This window comes from Hemitrygon akajei, unplaced genomic scaffold (assembly GCF_048418815.1).
Source record: "Hemitrygon akajei unplaced genomic scaffold, sHemAka1.3 Scf000039, whole genome shotgun sequence".
Taxonomy (NCBI): Eukaryota; Metazoa; Chordata; class Chondrichthyes; order Myliobatiformes; family Dasyatidae; genus Hemitrygon; species Hemitrygon akajei.
The window spans coordinates 8,557,248-8,579,163 of NW_027331925.1; positions in this window are offsets into that span (position 1 = coordinate 8,557,248).

Consider the following 21,916-nt stretch of genomic DNA (forward strand, 5'->3'; position numbering starts at 1 on the left):
CTTCAGCCTCTGGAAGAAGCAGAGAGGCCGCTGAGCTTTCTTGGCGATAGTGTCCTTGTGGCTGGACAAGGACAGGCTGTTAGTGGTGTTCACTCTCAGGAGATTGGAGCTCTCAACCCCCTTATCCTCTGCCATTGATGTAAACAGGAATGTCTGCATCGCCCCGGCTGACTTCCTGTTGTCAGTAACCAGCTCTATTGTGTTGGTGAAATGGAGGGGGTGGGGAGTGTTGATACCAGAACACAAAGCTCTCCAGCTCCGACCCGACTCGCGGGTGGAGAAGGTTTACAGGAGTAAATTCCAACCGTGTGCAAACAGCACTGGCTCTGTGAACACGGGTGGAACTTTCCAGACTCTCCGAATCTCGTCCTTCTCTCTCACTTTTCTCACTCTCACCTTCCTCTCTCTAGTCTCTCTCCGCTTCTCCTCTCTCATCCCAAACCCTACTATCCCTCCCCCTCACTCTCCTCCATTACTCCCCACTCCCTCCGCCTTACACCACTCTCACATTGACCCCTCACCCTCTGCTTAGTCCCTACCTTCCTGAATCCTGCATCACTCATGTGAAACATATTCCTCCCGCGCCCTCCTCATCCAGCCGAAAGGCTTTATCTGCTGTTGCTTCTGCAGGACACGGATTTACTCAACTTCCGGTGACTCTGATTCACTGTCAAACCCTCAGCGGAGAGGGAGAGAGAGGGCGAGGGTAAGTATCAGGCCATTGGGAAGAGGGAGAAACAGTTGAGGGAATTGGGAAGGCGGCGAGGGAGGAGGGAGACTAAGGGATGACGAGATGTGGGGAGAAGTAAGTGTGTAGAAGGAGGAGAGATAGAACGGGTAAAGAGCTCGGGGGAAGTTGAGAACCAGGAGATACCGGGAAGATGGAGAAACAAGACTAAATGGAACCAGACAGGAGAGGAAGTTCACTCTCACCCTCTCCATCTCCCTCTCCCTATACGTCTCCCTCTCTCACTCCCCCTCCTCTCTCCTCCTCTCTCTCTCTCCCTCTCCCCTTCCTCTCTCTCTCACTCTCTTTCTGTCTCCCTCTCTCTCTCTGTCTCTCCCCCACTCTATCACTCTCTCTCACTCACTTTCTCTCGTCTGTCTGTCTCTCTCTCTCACTCTCTCCACACCCTCTCTCTCTCCCCCTCTGTCTCCCTCTCCCTCTCTGTCTCTCTTCCCCCCCTCTCTCTCTGTCTCCCTCTCTCACTCACTCTGTTTCCCTTTCTGTCTCCCTCTCTCTGTCTGTCTCTCCCTGTTCCCCTCTCTCTCTCCCTCTCTCGCTGTCTCTCCCTCTCTCCCTTTCTGTCTCCTTCTCTCTGTGTCTCTCCCTCTCTCGCTGTCTCTCCCTTACTGTCTCCCTCTCTCTGTCTGTCTCTCCCTGTTCCTCTCTCTCTCTCTCCCTCTCTCGCTGTCTCTCCCTCACTCCCCCTCTCTCTTTCTGTCTCTCCCTCTCTCTCTCTCTGTGTCTTTCTCTGTCTCCCTCTCTTGTCTGTCTGTCTGTCTGTCTGTCTGTCTGTCTGTCTCTCTCTCTCTCTCTCTCTCTCTCTCTCTCTCTGTCAGTGTACTATAAATGCACGGATGGAGGGACGGATATGCAGTCTGGGAGAAAGGCGGAGCTGGGTTCATTGAACGAAGCCAATGCCGATACAATCAATTGCTGACTCGATCAGTTTCACTCCTCCCTCTCCATCTGCGTCTAACTCATTTCCCTCTCTCTGTGGCCAAAGGACAGATGTGACAGTGGCGAAGAGAGAAACAGAGTGAGGGAGAGAGATGTTAAGAGACAAAGGGTAGAATATAGGGGTGGGGGGAGAATGGGAGAGTGCGGGTAAGTAGGTTGAAGAGGGTGAGAGTGGGATGAACGAGTGGGTGCAGTGATAGAGGGTGAAGAGAGGCACCGAGGGAAGGAGGAAGGAAGGTGGAGGGTAAGAACGTGAGCAAAGATAGAGGCTGGGGAGGCAGAGAAGGAGAACAATTTTACGTGAAATTTGGGCAAACAAGAGAAGGAGAGCGGGAACGGGGTGGGATAGAGAGAGGGGGAAAGGAAGGAGTGGACTAGCGTGGAGGCAGGAGAGATGGAGAGGGCTGGAGTGGAGGAGAGTGTGGGAGTGATTGCGAGAGTAATACAGGGGAGAGGTTTGTGTGTGAGAGAGAGAGAGTGATAAAGGGGGAGAGAGGGAGACTGCAATGAACAGTTGGGGTGAGAGAGGGACAGAGGGAGTGAGAGCGCGTGGGAGAGATGGGTAAGAATGGAGGAAGGGAGAGAGGTGCAGGAAATGGGAAAAGAAAGGGGCAGAGAGGAGGAGGTGTAACGGAGAACAACACACACAAAATGCTGGAGGAACTCAGCAGGTCAGGCGACCTCTATGGAAAATAATAAAGAGTGGACGTGTCGGACCGAGATCAGCAAGATGAGAGGATTCGATCAGTGGGGAGTAGGAGCTTCCCGAGGATGCTGCGGGATTGTTTGTTGGATTACAGTAAGTGAAAAGTACAATATATAATGAAAAACACAATCCCAAGTCTAAAACAAAGAGTGAAAGAATTGATGAAGGAACAAGTGATACGAACAATCTACTATATAAGTGTAAACAGAGCACAGAATCATTGATCTTAGAGAGGGGGTATAGTGGGGGAGACTGGAGAGGGGTGGAGAAAGGGGAAGAGGGAAGGGGAGAGGGAGGGAAGAGAGGGATGAGAGTGAAAGAAAGAGAACGTGGGGAGAGAGGGTTCAAGAGTAGGAGAATGGGGTATACTGGGGAGGAAAGAGTGAAGCAGAGATTTGGGAGAGAGTGGGAAGTGTGGGGAGAGAGTGTGGGAGGGGAGGAGAGTGTGTGTGAGAGAGAGAGAGGAGAGAGTTGAGAAAGTTGAGAGAGGGGAGGGAGAGAGAGAAGAGAATGGTAAGGAGTGAGAGGTTTGTAGGCAAGAGAGTGGGGAGGGCGGAGGGACAGAAATGGATGGGTATGGAGTGGGAGGTGCCTCACCTCATCTTGCCCTGATGACGGATGCTGCTTTTCCTTTTGCTAAGACAGACGTTGATAGACTTTCGATCGGTCAGGACATGAAAGGATACGCGGCGAAGGCAGGAAAATGGGGCTGGGAGGAAAAATGGATTTACCATGATGAAGCGGCAGAGCAGTTTTGATGGGCCAAATGGCCTAATTCTGCTTCTGTCTCTCATGGTCTTATGGTCCAAGAGCAGCCTCTCATTCAATGAGAGCAAGAGCAATGAACTGGTTCTGGACTTTGGAGGAGGAAACAGGAACCCATGAGGCAATCCTCATCGGGGCTCAAAGGTGGAGACGTTCAGCAGCTTTAAATTCCACAGTGTTAACGTTTCAGAGGATCTGTCCCGAGCCCGGGTCACAAGTGCAATTACAAGAAAGCAGGAACTGTCTGTCCTTGCTTAGAAGCTTGTGTGGATTCAGAATGACATCTAAAACCCTGACAAACTTCGACAGATGTGTGGTGGGGAGCATATTCAGTGGTTGCGTCATGGCCTGGTATGGAAACACCAAAGCCCTTGAAAGGAAAATCCTACTAGAAATACTGGATATGTCCCAGTACATCACGGGTAAAACTCTCCTCACAACTGAGCACATCTCTGCGGAGTGCTGTCGCAGGAAATCCGCATCCATCATCAAGGACCCCCACCACCCAGGCCATGCTCTCTTCTCAATGCTGCCATCAGGAAGAAGGTGCATGAGCCTCAGAAGCCTCAACCCCAGGTTAAGGTACAGTTATTGCACTCAACCAACAGGTCCTTCTTTCTTTTTACAATATTTTTATTCAAAAGAAAAGAAAAGATTTACAGAGTGCAACACATAGATACATCTCAACATAACTTGTGTACATTCATATATTGTAATAAAATTAATCAAAATGTTATAGCATAACACATAAAGTTATATCACTCTGTAATCAAAAATTTAAAGATAGGTCATACATCGTAAAAGAAATTTTTTATATATATAAGAAAAGTCAACCCCCTACCAACTACCAAAGAAAAAAGCTGATGGATGACAATGGATAATTAGAAAAAAAAACATATTCACTTAAGAAGAGAAGATAAAAATATACATAAAAGTCTGTGCACTGTTAAACTTTATAAATTGGAAAAGTAATTTAGGAAAGGTCCCAAAAACATAAAAAGATTGTTTCGAATTTAAGACTGAGCAGCGGATCTTTTCTAAATTTAAATACGACATAATATCACGAAGCCATTGAAGATGTGTAGGAGGGGTTGACTCCTTCCATTTAAGCAAGATTGCTCTTCTTGCTAAAAGAGAGGTAAAAACTAAAACCTGTAGGTTAGGAGTATTTAAAGTTATATCTTCATTTGCAATAATACCAAGCAAGGCAGTAAGGGAATCTGGGTCAAATTGGACCCTAAAAAGTTGAGAGAAGGTATGAAATACTTCCCGCCAAAACTTTTCAATTGTAGGGCAAAACCAAAACATATGAATTAAAGAGGCATCAGCAGAGTTGCATTTATTACAAAGTGGAGAAACATTCGGGTAAAAACTGGAGAGCTTCTGTTCAGAAATGTAAGCTCTATGAACCACTTTAAATTGTAGAAGAGAATGACGAGCACAGAAAGATGATTTATTAACCCGCTTAAGAATTTTATTCCATCTATCATCAGAAATCTGACAATTTAGGTCATCCTCCCAAACTTTTTTTATTTTATCTAAAAAGTCTTGTCTAGAATCAATCAACAAGTTATAGAACCATTAACAAAAGGTTTTAAATTTAAAAGATCGTCCAGTAAATTTTTATCAGGACCTATAGGAAAAGTAGCTAATTGGAAACATAGAAAATCTCTAATTTGAAGGTATCTGTAAAAATGTGATTTTGGGAGTGCAAATTTATTTGACAATTGGTCAAATGATGCAAGAGATCCTGAGATAAACAAGTCCCAAAAACAGTTAATACCTAGTTCATCCCAATCCTTAAAGACTTTGTCAGTCATGGAAGGGATTAAAAAAAAATAATTAAGGAGAATGGGAGATGATAATGAAAAATTTGCTAAACCAAAAAATTTTCTAAATTGAGACCAGATCCCTAAACTTTGCTATTCCCACAACCAATGGACACAATCAACAGCTCTTCATCTCATGTTCTTGATGTTTCTTTCTGGGTTATTTATTAGTTTTATTTCTTTTGTATTTGAATTTTGTTGTCTTTTGCACATGGTTGTTTTGTTTGTCCTGTTGGGGGCGATCTTTCATTCATCTTATAATGGTTCTTGAGTTTACTGAATTTACAACATAATCAAATCCCAGGATTATACATGGTGATGTGCCTATACTTTGATAATAAATTTACTCTGCACATTTTAAATTGTACATTTCAATTGGTAAATAACTCTGAAACACAAGAGCGGGTTGTGAGCTCAGTCTGCTGGGTAAATGATTTTGTTCTGATCTGAATGGTCGGCCCAACACTGTGTCCCATCTTTCGAGGCACACCAATTAATGGAAATATTCCTGAATTGAACTGGAAAACCTCAAATACTCTGTCTCTCTGCTCAAGCGTGCGAACACATGTAGACACACACACACACACACGTTTCAAAACGTCGACAATCGTACCAGCGCCCAAAAATACCAGGGTGACCTGCCTCAACGACTATCGCCCAGTGATGCTCACTACTGTGATGAAGTGCTTTGAGTGGTTGGTAATGGCTAGAATCAACTCCTGTCTATGTGCATGGACCCACTGCAATTTGCCCATCGCCACAATCTGTCAACAATTCTCTCTGGCTCACACTCGGCCTTTGATCACCAGGATAAAAGCAATACACAAGTCAGGCTGCTGATTACAGCTCAGCATTCAACACAATCAGACCCTCAATTGTAATCAACAAGCTCCAAAACCTGGGCCTCTCTACCTCCTTCTGCAACTGGATCCTCACCAGACCACAGTTTGTGTGGATTTGAAATAACATCTCCTTGCTGACAATCAACACTGGCACACCTCAACGATGTGTGCTCAGCCCACTGCTCTACTCTCTCTACACCCACGTCTGTGTGTCTAGGCTCATCTATAAACTTGCCGTTGACACAACTATTGTTGGTGGAATTTCAGATGGTGACGAGGAGGAGTACAGGAGTGAGATAGATCAGCAAGTTGAGTGGTGTCACAGCAACAACCTTGCACTCAACATCATGAAGACAAAGGAATTGATTGTGGATTCAGGAAGGGGAAGTCGAGGGAACCCACACCAGTCCTCATCGTGGGATCAGAACTGAAAAGGGTGAGCAGTTTCCATTTCCTGCCTGTCAACATCTCTGAGGAACTATCCTGGGCCCAACATATAGATGCAGTTACAATGAAGGCACAACATCGGCTATATTTCATTCGGAGATTGAGGGGTATCGGTATGTCACTAAAGACACTTGCAGATTTCCACAGATGTACTGTGGAGAGCATTCTAACTGGTTCCTTCACTGCCTGGTGTGGAGAGGCCACTGCACAGGATCGGAAAATGCTGCAGAAAGTTGTAAACTCAGCCAGCTCCTTCATGGGCACTGGGCTCCACAGCATCCAGGACACAAAGGTGGCATCCATCATTAAGGACCCCCATCACCCAGGACATGCCTTCTTCTCATTGCTACCATCAAGGAGGATGTACAGGGGCCTGGAGACACTCTCACCAGTTCAGGAACAGCTTCTTCCCCTCCATCAGATTTCTGAATGGACAAAGAACCCAGGAACACCCGCTCAGTATTTTCCCTCAAGTTTTGCACGACATTTCAAATTTAATTTTATAAATACTTGTTGTAACTTATAGTTTTTATTACTATGTACTGCAGACACTAAGGAACAAATTTCACCACATATGCGGGTGATATTAATCCTGATTCTGATACACAAACACACACAGCTGGGCTCAGACATACAACACTCCCACATTCCTCCCTTTGTGACACCCTGCTTGCTCCGTGGCCCCCGGTATGAAGCTCAAACTGTTGCAACACCTGCCCTTTAAATTCATGGCTGAGGCTGTGTTGTGTCTGTTCACTGTTTGAGTTCCATATTAAATGAAGAGCATTAAATCAGAAGGAAGGTTTGAATAGAAGAATAAAGATCTCCTCCGAAGGTATATGGGGACCTGGTGAGAGCATACATGGAACACTGTGCACAGGTCTGGTCTCCCTCCCGGAGTCAGCCTGTGGGATGAAGGGAATGAAGAGATTTCCCAGATTGATTTAGGAGGTGAGGTAGTGTCCTCGGAGAGATTATACTGACCGGGCCTGTCTCAAAATTAGAGAAATAAAAGGCCGTCTAACTGAGACAGAGACAGTCTCACAGGGTATTGACAGGGTAGAGGCAGGAATGATGTTTCCTTTGGCTGTGGTGAGGAATGGGGGTCACAGAATCCGAGGTCACCTCAGCAGGACTGAGATGAGGAGAAATTTCCTCACCCAGAGGGCAGCGAATCTTTGGAATTTTCTCCACAAGGTTTCTAAATTCGAAGGACAAATTTTGGGACTCTGCGATGCTGGAACGTTGCGCGAAAGTGGCGCTGAGGTCAAAGATCAGGCATGTTCTGAGTAAAAGGCAGAACAGACACAAAGGGCCGAATGGCCTGCTCGTGTTTCCTTTTTCTAAAGTCCGAGTTTACCTTTGCGCCTGGTTCTCCCTTGACCTTCAGCCTGTCCTTTTGCACAGGGGAGCGCTCACAGCACCGGAGTCCCATCGGCAGCCGCTGCGGGCCAGCTCCCGTCTCCCAGCAGCAGGAGACAGGTCTGGGAGGAAACTCCGGACAATAGGCCCCGATCCACGGCGGGGAAAGACCGGGCTCCCCCTGTGTGGCTGAAACATCTCACGGAATCTCCGCCCGAATCTTCACCTCCGCCATCGGAAGGATTCAAAACTCCGGCCGCTGTTGCAGCCTTTACCCGGGGAGCTGCTCCCAATCTCGGGTTTCTCACCGGGTCCACTCGTTCCCGATTCCAAACTTCGGTCCGCCCAACGTCCCGCCCACTGACACTCCTCAGCCAATGGAGGCAAGATTCTCCCAGCGGCGGTCTCTGATTGGCTGTGAGTGTATCCGAGGGCGGGCTGCTGCCGGGTGCCGGAGATGTCAGTCACTGTTGTTTTCAGAATCAAGCAAGTTCCCCGAGGCTCAAAGTATTTTTTATTAATTTTTAAATTTTTATTAAGCACAAACAAAAACAGAAACACTAAGCATATGCTAACAAAGCCAGGGAATCACACAAAAGCAGCAACGAATATATAACTATTAACTTTAAATATACAAATAAACAAGGAAATCCACTCTAAATAATGTTGGACAGAAGGAACTATATCTAAGAGGAGTCACAAAACAGGAACATTTACAGAGATAACCCAAAACGTTGACAGATTTGTACAGTCTTTACAGCTTTCTGGTTATGGGAAGTTTTCAGAGTATAAACATATATCTTGAAGTCTGACGTAAAAATATAAATGAAGGTTTCTAATTGCTGTGATTGCATTTATGGATATAAAATTTGCTGTAAATTAACAAAAGATTTATGATAAAGAAATGATCCCTGTGAGATTTGGTATTATTAGTAAACCCAAATAAGACATTTTCAAACCAAAAAGTAAAATCCACATTAATATATTGATCTATAAATTGACAAACATCAACCCAAAATGTTTTAACATATTCACAATCCCAAAACAAATGAAATAAATCCTCTGGATATAAACCACAAAAAGAACAGTTAGTTTCAATATCAGAATTAACCCTTGTCAAATAAACATTGGTTGGATAATATCTAAGTATAATTTTGAATAAGCCTCCACCTCAGATTCCCCAAGCGACTATTCCAAAAACTAACAGAGTACATATAAGTCACCACATACAACTCCTACGAACATACAGAGCAAAGCTACAGAACGGTAACTATACCTGGATCACTGAAAGATCAACCAGAGTGCAGAAGACAACAAACTTCGCCAATGCAAATAAACAACGAGAACATGAAATAACCGCAGCGGCTGCCGATAGATGTCCGGTGCTCTCAGCGCTCCCTGTTCAATCTGACAGGACAAGAAACAGTGAGGCGCAAAGGTAAACTCGCGTTTCAGAAAATAAGAATAGAGAAGGCGTGGCCACTCGGCCCCTTGCGCCTTTTCTGCCCTTCACTCAGAACATGTTTGACTTTTGACCTCAGCACCACTTTCCTGCAACTTTCCATCACCGCTGAGCCCCAGGATATGTCCATTCAATTTAGAAACCTTGTGAAGATAATTGCAATGATTCACTGCACTCTGGGTGAGGAAATTTCTCCTCATCTCAGTCCTGCCGAGTTGACATCGGATTTTGAGTCTATGAGCACTGATTCCACACCTTATGGGAAACATCATTCCAGCCCTTTCACTGTAAATATCCTGTGAGATTGTATTTCTCTAATTCTGAGACAGGAATGTGATTTGTCTCTGTCTAACCACCTCGTATTTCACTCATTTTGAGACAGTCCAGTACGATGATTTGTTGTGGGAGCATCTCTATGGACAGCAGGTGAGTGCAGTTATCCAGTGTTGTTCCACAGCCTGATGGTTGAGGGGTAGTAACTGTTCCTGACCCTGGTGGGGCGAGTCCTGAGGCTCTTGTACCTTCTACCTGATTACAGCAGTGAGAAAAGAGCCTGCCTGTGTGGTGAGCCTGATCACAGCCGCCTGTATCACCGTCCCCTCTGGCCTGCCCTATCCAGGACCAAAGGGATTGTGGAGGGTAAATGTGGTACTCCGTCGAGTATCACTGTGATCCGTCCCCTCTGGCCTGATCTATCCTGGACCAAAGGGATAGTGGAGAGTAAATGTGGTACGCTGTCGAGTATCACTGTGATCCGTCCCCTCTGGCCTGCCCTATCCGGGACCAAAGGGATTGTGGAGAGTAAATGTGGTACTCTGTCGAGTATCACTGTGATCCGTCCCCTCTGGCCTGCCCTATCCAGGACCAAATGGATTGTGGAGAGTAAATGTGGTACTCTGTCGAGTATCACTGTGATCCGTCCCCTCTGGCCTGCCCTATCCGTGACCAAAGGGATTGTGGAGGGTAAATGTGGTACTCCGTCGAGTATCACTGTGATCCGTCCCCTCTGGCCTGATCTATCCTGGACCAAAGGGATAGTGGAGAGTAAATGTGGTACTCTGTCGAGTATCACTGTGATCCGTCCCCTCTGGCCTGCCCTATCCGGGACCAAAGGGATTGTGGAGAGTAAATGTGGGACTCTGTCGAGTATCACTGTGATCCGTCCCCTCTGGCCTGCCCTATCCAGGACCAAAGGGCTTGTGGAGAGTAAATGTGGTACTCTGTCGAGTATCACTGTGATCCGTCCCCTCTGGCCTGTCCTATCTGGGACCAAAGGGATTGTGGAGAGTAAATGTGGTACTCTGTCGAGTACTACTGTGATCCATCCCATCTGGCCTGCCCTTTCCGGGACAATTCGGGATTGTGGAGAGTAAATGTGGTACTCTGTTGAGTATTACTGTGATCTGGGCTCTCTTCCTGCCCCTTATTATTCTTGTCTGTGATTGCAGTGCGACAATCTCTGGCCCAATGTCCCCTCTTTCTACAAACCCCGTCTCTGTCCTTAGCCAAGTGTCCTCTTCATCTGCACCGTCCGCATGATCCTGCGTTCCGGGTTCTTCGTCGGGACCCGAACTCCATCTCCTCACTACCGGTTCTCTGTGCACACTCTCGCTTTTCCCCAGTCCCTTTAAAGAGTCCATATTCATCAGAATTTATGTCAACTGGGGCCAGGTCTGACACAGCGAATTGAGATTAGTTAACTTAAAGGAGTGGGCAGGCTTGGGTCTGAGACAGTTTAGAAAAGTCTGCACTGCCAGCTGGACATACTGATCTGTCCAGGGGTTTGCCGGCATTGGACTCTCACCTATCCTTAAAACGAGCTGTAAAGTACGCAAGGGATTCTCCTTTTTTCTGTAGTTATCGGGTAAATTCACCAAAATCCGCGTGCAGTCGGACTGTCATTCAAATGTGTTCCCTTACCTCAGTGACCCACCGTGCCATGGCTTGTATTACATCAGCCCCTCTGGTGGCTCCCGGACACCTTCGGGCGTCTGCCTGGGAAAGGGGAACCCACTCCCTGTCCGTGTCCGAGAGGTTCCATATATAACCCTGAGGAGTGGCACAAGTCCCCGGGCAGGGTCTGGAAAGGGGAACCCACTCCCTGTCCCTGTCCAAGAGGTTCCGTATATAACCCTGAGGAGTGGCACAAGTCACCGGGCAGGGTCTGGAAAGGGGAACCCACTCCCTGTCCCTGCCTGAGAGGTTCCATATATAACCCTGAGGAGTGGCACAAGTCCCGGACAGGGTCTGGAAAGGGGAACCCACTCCCTGTCCCTGCCCGAGAGGTTCCATATATAACCCTGAGGAGTGGCACAAGTCCCCGGACAGGGTCTGGAAAGGGGAACCCACTCCCTGTCCCTGTCCGAGAGGTTCCATATATAACCCTGAGGAGTGGCACAAGTCCCCGGGCAGGGTCTGGAAAGGGGAACTCACTCCCTGTCCCTGTCCGAGAGGTTCCATATATAACCCTGAGGAGTGGCACAAGTCCCCGGGCAGGGTCTGGAAAGGGGAACCCACTCCCTGTCCCTCTTCGAGAGGTTCCATATATAACCCTGAGGAGTGGCACAAGTCACCGGGCAGGGTCTGGAAAGGGGAACCCACTCCCTGTCCCTGTCCGAGAGGTTCCATATATAACCCTGAGGAGTGGCACAAGTCCCCGGGCAGGGTCTGGAAAGGGGAACCCACTCCCTGTCCCTCTTCGAGAGGTTCCATATATAACCCTGAGGAGTGGCACAAGTCCCCGGGAAGGGTCTGGAAAGGGGAACTCACTCCCTGTCCCTGTCCGAGAGGTTCCATATATAACCCTGAGGAGTGGCACAAGTCCCCGGGCAGGGTCTGGAAAGGGGAACTCACTCCCTGTCCCTGTCCGAGAGGTTCCATATATAACCCTGAGGAGTGGCACAAGTTCCCGGGCAGGGTCTGGAAAGGGGAACCCACTCCCTGTCCCTGTCCGAGAGGTTCCATATATAACCCTGAGGAGTGCAGGCAAGTCCCCGGGCAGGGTCTGGAAAGGGGAACCCACTCCCTGTCCCTGCCCGAGAGGTTCCGTATATAACCCTGAGGAGTGGCACAAGTCCCCGGGCAGGCTCTGGAAAGGGGAACCAACTCCCTGTCCCTGTCCGAGAGGTTCCATATATAACCCTGAGGAGTGGCACAAGTTCCCGGGCAGGGTCTGGAAAGGGGAACCCACTCCCTGTCCCTGTCCGAGAGGTTCCATATATAACGCTGAGGAGTGGCACAAGTCCCCGGGCAGGGTCTGGAAAGGGGAACCCACTCCCTGTCCCTGTCCGAGTGGTTCCATATATAACCCTGAGGAGTGGCACAAGTTCCCGGGCAGGGTCTGGAACGGAGAAGCCACTCCCTGTCCCTGTCCGAGAGGTTCCATATATAACCCTGAGGAGTGGCACAAGTCCCCGGGCAGGGGCTGGAAACGGGAACCCACTCCCTGTCCCTGCCCGAGAGGTTCCATATATAACCCTGAGGAGTGGCACAAGTCACCGGGCAGGGTCTGGAAAGGGGAACCCACTCCCTGTCCCTGCCCGAGAGGTTCCATATATAACCCTGAGGAGTGGCACAAGTCCCCGGGCAGGGTCAGGAAAGGGGAACCCACTCCCTGTCCCTGTCTGAGAGGTTCCATATATAACCCTGAGGAGTGGCACAAGTCCCCGGTCAGGGTCTGGAAAGGGGAACCCACTCCCTTTTTCAATGAATTCAGGCAAAGCCCCTGGTCCGGATGGTTATGCTGCTGAATTTTTTAAATCCTTTTCTTCTATACTCGTTCCTTGGCTTCGTAAAATTTTTAAAGATGCGTTAACTGTAGGTAAATAACCACAATCTTTTTATGACGCCTCCATTTCTCCAATTCTTAAAAAAGATAAAGACCCCACTGAATGTGCATCCTATCGGCCAATATCCTTGCTGAATACGGATTCTAAGATTTTTACCAAAATTCTGGCCACTAGATTAGAAAATATATGACCTCAAATTATCTCTGAAGATCAGACTGGATTTATTAAAAACTGTTATTCATCTTTTAACATTAGAAAAGTAATTAATATAATTGAAACTTCTTCATCTAAAATACCAGAATGTCATTTCCTTAGATGCTGAAAAAGCGTTCAATAGATTTGAATGGCTATATTTATTTAATACGTTGCAGAATTTTAATTGTAGCTTGAAAATTATAACATGGATTAAATTAATGTATTATGAACCTTTGGCTTCGGTTCTTACCAATAATCAAAGATCTCCTTTTTTTCAGTTGTCCCGTGGTACGAGGCAAGGCTGCCCTTTAAGCCCTCTATTATTTGACATTGCTTTGGAAACTTTAGCCGTTGATATTCGTGAATCACCTAATATTTTTGGTATTACCCATGGGTAAGGGACTTATAAGTTATCATTATATGCTGATGATTTGTTACTATACATATCTGACCCTGAGAGATCTATTCCTGCTATTTCATCCTTGCTTGCTCAGTTTAGTAGCTTTTCCAGCTACAAACTGAATTTTAATAAGAGCGAATTATTTCCATTAAATATGCAAGTTCCAATTTATAAACACTTACCATATAAAGTTGTCACAGATCATTTTACTTATTTGGGTATTAAAATTACCAAGAAACATCAGGGTTTATTTAAAGTTAATTTTTTACCTTTAATTGAACAAATCAAGCAACTTGTTACCAGGTGGTCCCCATTATCTCTGTCATTGGTTGGTCGAATTAATACTATCAAGATGATAGTATTACCCAAATTTTTATATTTATTCCAAGCAGTACCAATTTTTATTCCTAAATCTTTTTTTGATATTATTGACTCCAAAATATCCTCATATGTGTGGCAAAATAAAAATCGTAGATTAAGTAAAAAATATTTACAGAAACCTAAGAAGGAAGGTGGTTTTGCTTTGCCAAACCTGAGATTTTACTATATGGGCAGTTAATATTCAATATTTAATATTTTGGACACAAGAATCGGTCACAGTACCTTGCCCACAATGGGTAAATTTGGAGTGTAAATCTGTACAAGACTTCTCATTGTTTTCTATTTTAGGATCTTCGCTTCCTTTTGCTTTATCTAAACCGAATAATCAAATAACTAATCCTATAGTTAAACATACATTAAGAATATGGTTTCAATTTCGTAAATTCTTTGGCTTGAATAATCAAGCTCTATTATATCTAACTTCTTTGTCCAGCCCTCTTTTATGGACCAAGTCTTTGTGTTATGGAAAACAAAAGGTATAACATGTTTTCGTGATCTTTTTTAGATAACGGTTTTATGTCCTTTGAACAGCTATCCTACCTAAAACTCATATTTTTAGATACTTGCAAGTTAGAAATTTCTTGAATGTTAGTCTTTTCTGAATTTATGTCCAATGGACATTACAGAAAAAATTCTATCTCGGAATCCTTGCCAGAAGGGTTAAGTAGCCATCATTTATCATATGATCATGAAAATACAGCCAGGAGTATCAGAAATAATTAAGAAGGAATGGGAAAAAGAATTTCACTGTCTTATACCCACAGAGCAGTGGGAGAAAATTTTACAATTAGTCAATTCTTCTTCTATTTGTGCTAAACATGCCCTAATACAATTTGAGGTTGTTCATAGGGCTCACATGTCCAAGGATAAACTCACTTGATTTTATTCTTATGTTAATCCAACCTGTGACAGATGTCATTCTGAAGTCGCTTCATTGACCCACATGTTCTGGTCTTGCCCCTGTTTGCAAAATTATTGGAAAGATATTTTTGGTATTATTTCAACAGTTCTGAATATCAAATTGCAACCGCATCCTATTACTGCAATTTTCAGTTTACCAATGGTGGATAATAGTCGTTTATCCCCCCTCAGCTCGGCGGATGATTGCATTTGTTACATTAATGGCTAGAAGATCTATCCTATTGAATTGGAAAGAAATTAATCCTCCAACTATATTTCAGTGGTTTTCTCAAACTATTTCTTGTTCGAGTTTAGAAAAAATTACAAGTGTTGTCTTTGACCCTTCAGTTAAATTTGAAGAAACTTGGAGACCATTTATTCAACATTTTCATATAAGCTAAACTGACTTTTCCTAAACCTTACTTTTATTGTCCTTAATTATTTGGATGGAGGTGCGGAGTTATTGACGCTACTGTGTATAATTGATATAATGCAATGGCCCATGTCGATTAGGTATTTTTTCATTTTTTTGAGGGGGAGGTTCTTATTCTCTCCATTTTTTGTAACCACTATGAGTTTGGGAGGTTATCATCATCTATTTGCATTTATACCTTAACCTATTAATTCTGTACTCTCAAGCTCTTTGTATTCATGTTTCATTTATGTTTATTTAAAATCAATAAAAAGATTTAAAAAGAAAGGACTATTCTGAGGAAAGGGTGGAATAGGCACAACGGGCCGAGTGGCCAGGCATGCTCCTGTTACTTATTTTCTAAAGCACGTTTACCTTTGCGCCTTGTTCTCACTTGGTTTTCAGCCGTTCGGATTGCACAGGGGAGAGGTGAGAGCTCCGGAGATCCATCGGCAGCCGCTGCGGGGCAGCTCCCGTATCCCAGCAGGAAGGGACGGGTCTGCGAGACATCTCCAGACAACAGGCCCCGATCCTCGGCGGGGAAAGGCCGGGCGCCCTCCGTGTAGCTGAAACATCTCACAGAATCTCCGCCAGTCTCTTCAGCTCTGCCTTCGAAAGGATTCACGACCCGCCGGTGGTGCAGCCGAAACCCAAGGCGCAGCTCCCGGTCTCCGGCCTCACTCGGTCCCGGTTCCAAACCCCGGCGCGGCCGGGCGTTCAGTGTCCCGCCCACTGACACCCGTCAACCAATGGAGACTTCCTTCTCCCAACGGTGATCGCTGATTGGCTGTGAGTGTGTCTGAGGACGGGCTGCTGCTGGGAGCTGGAGATGTCAGTCACAGTTTGTTCTCAGAATTAAAGCAAGTTTCCCAAAACTCGAATTTCAAAGTAAATCTTATCGGAGTACAGATAAGTCACCACATACAACCACATACAAATTGTGCAAATGCAAATACGGGGAAAAAGTGATAAATAACAAGCGTATGAAATAACCGCAGCGGCTGCTGATGGATCTCTGGAGCTCTCACCGCTCCCCTGTGCAGTCCGACAGGCTGAAGGCCAAGGGAGAACAAGGCGCAAAGGTCAACTCGTGATTTAGAAAATAAGAAACAGGAGCAGGCGTTGTCATTCGGCCCGTTGCACTGTTCTGCCCCTCACTCAGAACATGGCTGATCTTTGACCTCAGCGCCACCTTCCTGCAACGTTCCCAACATCGCCAAGCCCCTAAATATGTCCGTTTAATTTAGGAAACTTGTGGAGAAAACTCCAAATATTTACCGCACTGTGTTGGGGAAATTTCTCCTCATCTCAGTCCTGCTGAGGTGATCTCGGATTTTGAGTCTGTGATCCCCGGTTCCACTGCCCAGCCAGGAGAAACATCATTCCTGCCCCTACCCTGTAAATACCCTGTGAGACTGTGTCTGTCTCAGTCAGGAAGCTTCTCCATGTGAACCTTGTGTTAATGAAATTGGTGACAGTTCTTTCAGACCAGCAGCTTTGACCACAAGAACACCAGACAGTGGTCAGCACGGAATGTCCTGCAGTTACTGCAGGAGAAGGACTGGATGGACACAGTGGAGTGGTTCCCTGAGCAGACAGTCCGGACCATTTGGCAGAATGCCTCATCACCAGATCTGACCAACAGGCAGCAAGACCTCACCTGTCTGGCGGCGAGAGGGACCCTCCCAGTCTGGTCCTTGCTGCATGCCCGGAGATCACTCCCACAGCGCGCTGCCCCGAGATTACTGCAGTGGAGACGAGAGGGCCCCTCCCAGTCTGATCCTTGCTGCATGCCCGGAGATCACTCCCACAGCGCGCTGCCCCGAGATTAGTGCAGTGGAGACGAGAGGGCCCCTCCCAGTCTGATCCTTGCTGCATGCCCGGAGATCACACCCACAGCGCGCCTTCCCGAAATTACTGCAGTGGAGACGAGAGGGCCCCTCCCAGTTTGATCCTTGCTGCATGCCCGGAGATCACTCCCACAGCGCGCTGCCCCGAGATTACTGCAGTGGAGACGAGACGGTCACTCACCTCTTTGCAGACTGTGGGATGGCGAAGATCTGTGGAGAAAGATACAAGGGCCTGTGCCACAGCAGCTGCGTGACAGAAGGCTCACTGATCCTCGGGCTGTTCCCAGGATGCACAGGAAAACGGACAGCGAGTGCTGCTGGAAGATCATCAACTCGGGGAAAGAAGCTCGAAACTTGTTGGCCTGCCATCACATCGAGATGCCGGAGTGCAGGGGTTCCCAACCTGGGGTCCACGGTTACTGGTATTGGTCTTTGGCATTAAAAAAAGTTTAGGAACTGCTTTCGTACAGGAATACTGCCGACTGACACATTCCAGTCTACAGGGACACCATTGGGACTACAAGGATTCTCTACACTGGACAGGGAGTGGCCGGGTTGGCTGAGGAAGCCTCACAGTTATTGTAGTAGTGAACCACCCCAGGGGGGCACATGGCTTCTCCTTTCAGCGCAGGACTTCAATCGTCTTCCAGGGGAAGGTCCTTCCGACCGCAGGGATGAGGCCTTTGGAGATTCAGCTGACGTTTTTGTCGCACTGGGTTTTTAAGAGATGGGTTGGTAGCCATACAGCCAACCGTCCTCCGCTCGTAGCAGGGTTTAGACAGTCCATGGCCGCGTTTTCTTATCTGTTGCCTGTTTAATGTGTTTTTGATCCCACACTAAACATAGAAATGGCCAGAATTTCCACTGAACACATCCAGCAGCAGAATGTTCATTCCGGGAGTCTGCAGCGCGCGTAGTGGACAATCGCGGTACTGCAGGAGATCAGCAGCTCCCCGAAAGTGAAAGCATTCTGAATCAGGAAGTGCCGGGAGTTAACATGGCTTCGAAAGGACCGGCCGAGAGTTGGACCGAGGAGGTAATTTGTCCCGTCTGCCTGAATTTCTTCACCGATCCGGTGTCACTGGAGTGTGGACACAACTTCTGTCGCTCCTGTATCACACGGTGTTGGGAAAGGGAGGAGAGAAACTCCTGCCCGGAATGTAGAGAGGAGTTTGCTGACCGCACCCTCAGGGTGAATCGGGCCTTAGCAAATCTGGCTGAAAAATTTCGAAATCTAAATCTGAATCCGAAAGGGAAGAAAAGTAAACGTCACTGCGAGGAACATGAGGAAGAACTGAAGCTGTTTTGTGAAACGGACAAGACACTGATCTGTCTGGTCTGTAGAGACGCGCAGGAACACAGAGCACCGCTTCATGCCGATTAAAGAAGCTGTTAAAATCTATAAGGTAAAAACTAACGTTAGTTTAATACTTAACATATTTCCTTTGTCCTACATATCACACGAGTCTCGATAACTAACAGATCATTCTCTGCATCTCCCATCTCCAACGGGATTCTAGCATCTCTCCGTCCCAGAGCCCACCTCCTCACCCAGCAACTCTCCGCTCTCTATACGCATCGCTCCCCGTACTGTATCGCCCTGATCCACTCGCTCCTCTCCACTGATCTCCCTCCTGGCACTGACACCTGCATGTGGGACAAGTGCTACACCTGACTCCTAACCTCCTCCCGTTTCTTCCATGGTCGATTGTCCTCTCGTATTAGATTCCTTCTTCTCCAGCCCTTTACCTCTTCCACCTGTCCCCTCTCAGTTTCTCACTTCATCACCCTCCCCCACGTTCCCCCTCACCTTGTCTCACCCGTCACCTGTCAGCTGGTTCTCATCCCCAACCTTTTCATTCTGGCTTCTGTCCCATTCCTTCCCAGTCCTGATGAAGGGTCTCATCCCGAAACACCGACTGTTTATTTCCCCTGAATAGATGCTGCCTGACTCATTGAGTTCCTCCGGCATTTTGTGTGATAATCGGGTTTGATCACCTGTTTCTTTTGATGCATCTTTGTTTCTATTTCCTTCGCTCTCTGACTTCCAGGATCAGCTAAAATCTTCCTTAGACTCTCTCACAAAAAAGAAATCAGATTTCCAGAAAAAGGAGAAGCGTCAGAAAAAGAAGATTTCCGGAGTTCGGGTGAGGTTTCCTGAGCGAAATTTCTGATATTACTGTCGAGTTTTGCTCCATTTAATGCAGAATAGCCGAGTATCGCAGCTCCAGTGACCTGGGTTCGATCCTGACCTCTGCTGATGTCTGTGTGGAGTTTGCATGCTCTCCCTGTGACCACGAGAGATTCCAACACATCCCAAGGACTTGCCGGATGAATGGCTAATTACCGTTAACCCTGTAAAGGTGGGGAGGGTGTGTGTGAATCAGATGGGAGTTTATGGGTCAATAAGTGAGAATAGGTTTCAGGAAAACGTGAGGGAATGGTGTTGACGGGAATGCTCTCAGAAGTAGCATGGACTCTGATAGACCGAACTTAATGACAAAAGGAAACAGAGCACAGCAGTGCAGAATATTAATCTTCACCTTTCATTCGACAGGAAGAGTCACACAGCCTTCAGTCCCACATCACAGCCCAGTTTGCTGAACTGCGCCAGATTATCACTGAGAAAGAGCAGAGCTTACTCAGGGATCTCAGGGAAGAAGAGAAGAGGAATCTCAACCCAATGGAGAAAAGTCTTTGGGAGATTCAAGAGAATATAAGGATTATTCAGGAGCAAATCACAAAGTTAAAGGAACAGATGGATCAAAAAGACAGTGTGATATTTCTCAAGGTGAGGGATTCTATTTCAATTTGTTTCTGTCAAAGGGCACTAAATGAACAGTGGTATATTTGAAATAAACACAGCACAGCGGCCAATTCTAACAAATCAATTGCCGCTGCTGGTGACCTCACACAAGTTGTTATACCTGCATGATGCGCCCTCCCATCACTCCAATAATGACAGTTCAAAATGTCCAAGATATGCTTTCAGTCCTTCATTAGCAAAATACAATCTTGAAGTGACGAAACTTCAGGGTAATTCATTGTAAAGTAAGCTGCAACACAAATACAGAATGACATCCGCCCGTCCCCAGCTCAAAACTGTGCAGAACAAAGTATGAATACGCAACTTATTCCCTTCGCTTTTACCACGTCCCCACTCACGTGACGAGTTACCATAATAAACACGTAACACGGAATATAATGCAGACAGAAAACAGATGCTTTGCTCCTACACACAGCATTTACAAATGGCAGTAAACTGTTTCTCACCTGACAATTGATGCATCTATTCAGGGTTGTTGTTGTCCGAAAACTGGACTTTCACAACTTCTCTACACCCCAGGACAGAATGCAAATTTCTCTAAAAGTATTTACTCTGATCGTAACACAGAGCTGCTGACTGTGTCCTTAATTCTGCATTAAATATCATCTAAAACTTCCATTAACTCCCAGTTCCAGTCACAGGCTGTGAGCGTGTCTGGTGCGGTGGGTGTGAGGGTCTCTTTGTCAATCAGTGAGAACAAAGAATTTGACCCACACATCAGACTTATCTTCTGTATTCGGTTTCCATCAGATTAGGGAAACCATTATTGTCTCTTTATTTTTACAGATAACATTTAAATGAACGTTCAATCGTTCAAAACATAACCAGGTCATTCAGCCCATTTTCTCCTCTCAATTTCCCTGCTTCACAATCCTCCTGCCACCTACTCACCACAACCAGCCACCGTGCCCCGAACTCCCTGGTCCCTCACTTGTTTATCCAGTTTCCCCATCACAGTCAATCTCTGCTGTTCCATTTCAACCACTCCTGTGGCAGCGAGTTCCACATCCTCTTCACTAAATTTCTTGTGGAATTTGTTAAAATCCATCTGGAATTACATCTACCCACAAGTCTCCCCATAAATAGAGGAACTTCCTCCACCCGCACACAATCACATACATCACTGATCTTAAATTCCTCCATCCTATCACACTGACGTCATATCCAGATGAAAATGCACAGCCTGTCCTGTCTTCCCTGTAAGTTTCATCCTCTCAGTAACGGTCTGACATTCAGAAACTTTCCTTGTTAGTTACCCGGTGGTTCTGTATTGTCCGTGTGTGTGAGTGATTTCAACACCTTGTAATGATTTGGATGAAGTTCAGGATATGGACGGTAAGTCCAAGTCTAATTGCATTTGTGTTTTATTTATTTCAGGAGGAAGCTCGTCGGAACAGAAGGTAGGACAGGCTCTTTACTGAAACCCTTAATGGATTTGTAAAATAGTTCAGAATAGCAATTTATAACCAGCAGATTAATATTTACAGGATTAATGATGATGTCCAGGAATTGTCAGTGACAGATGAGGCCCTACCGGTTGAAAAATTTGATCACCTCTATTTGTTGAACACAGTGCTGAGAGAAACGCTTGATGCTATTCATCGAGGTAAAACTTACAAAGATTCATTTCCTCTTGTTTATGAAGCTCAATTTAGTTCCAATTTGAGGCGAAGATTGTCTGTAATACTGGGCTGAAGGGGAACTGAAGTTTATTTCACATCAACCCCACCGACTGGGAGGCATCACTGTCACATGGTCAGCTGGAGATGTCAGACCATTGAACACACCAGCACAGGGTCACAATACAACCAATACATGGGACTGGCAGATGAACCACTGTGTCCTGATCCCAGGCAAATGCACTAACACACCAGGACATCAGTTTGGATCTTCCAGAGGAACTGGGAATTTAATACTGACAATAATATTGTAGGGAATAAAAGCAGGTATCAGTGTGGTGACCGGGATTGATAGGAAAATACACAAGTCCTTCATGTGCCCTGTGAGTGCAGACTCTGACTGATGCAGGTCTTCCCCCTTCCGGATCAGCATCTCTCACTGTTGTT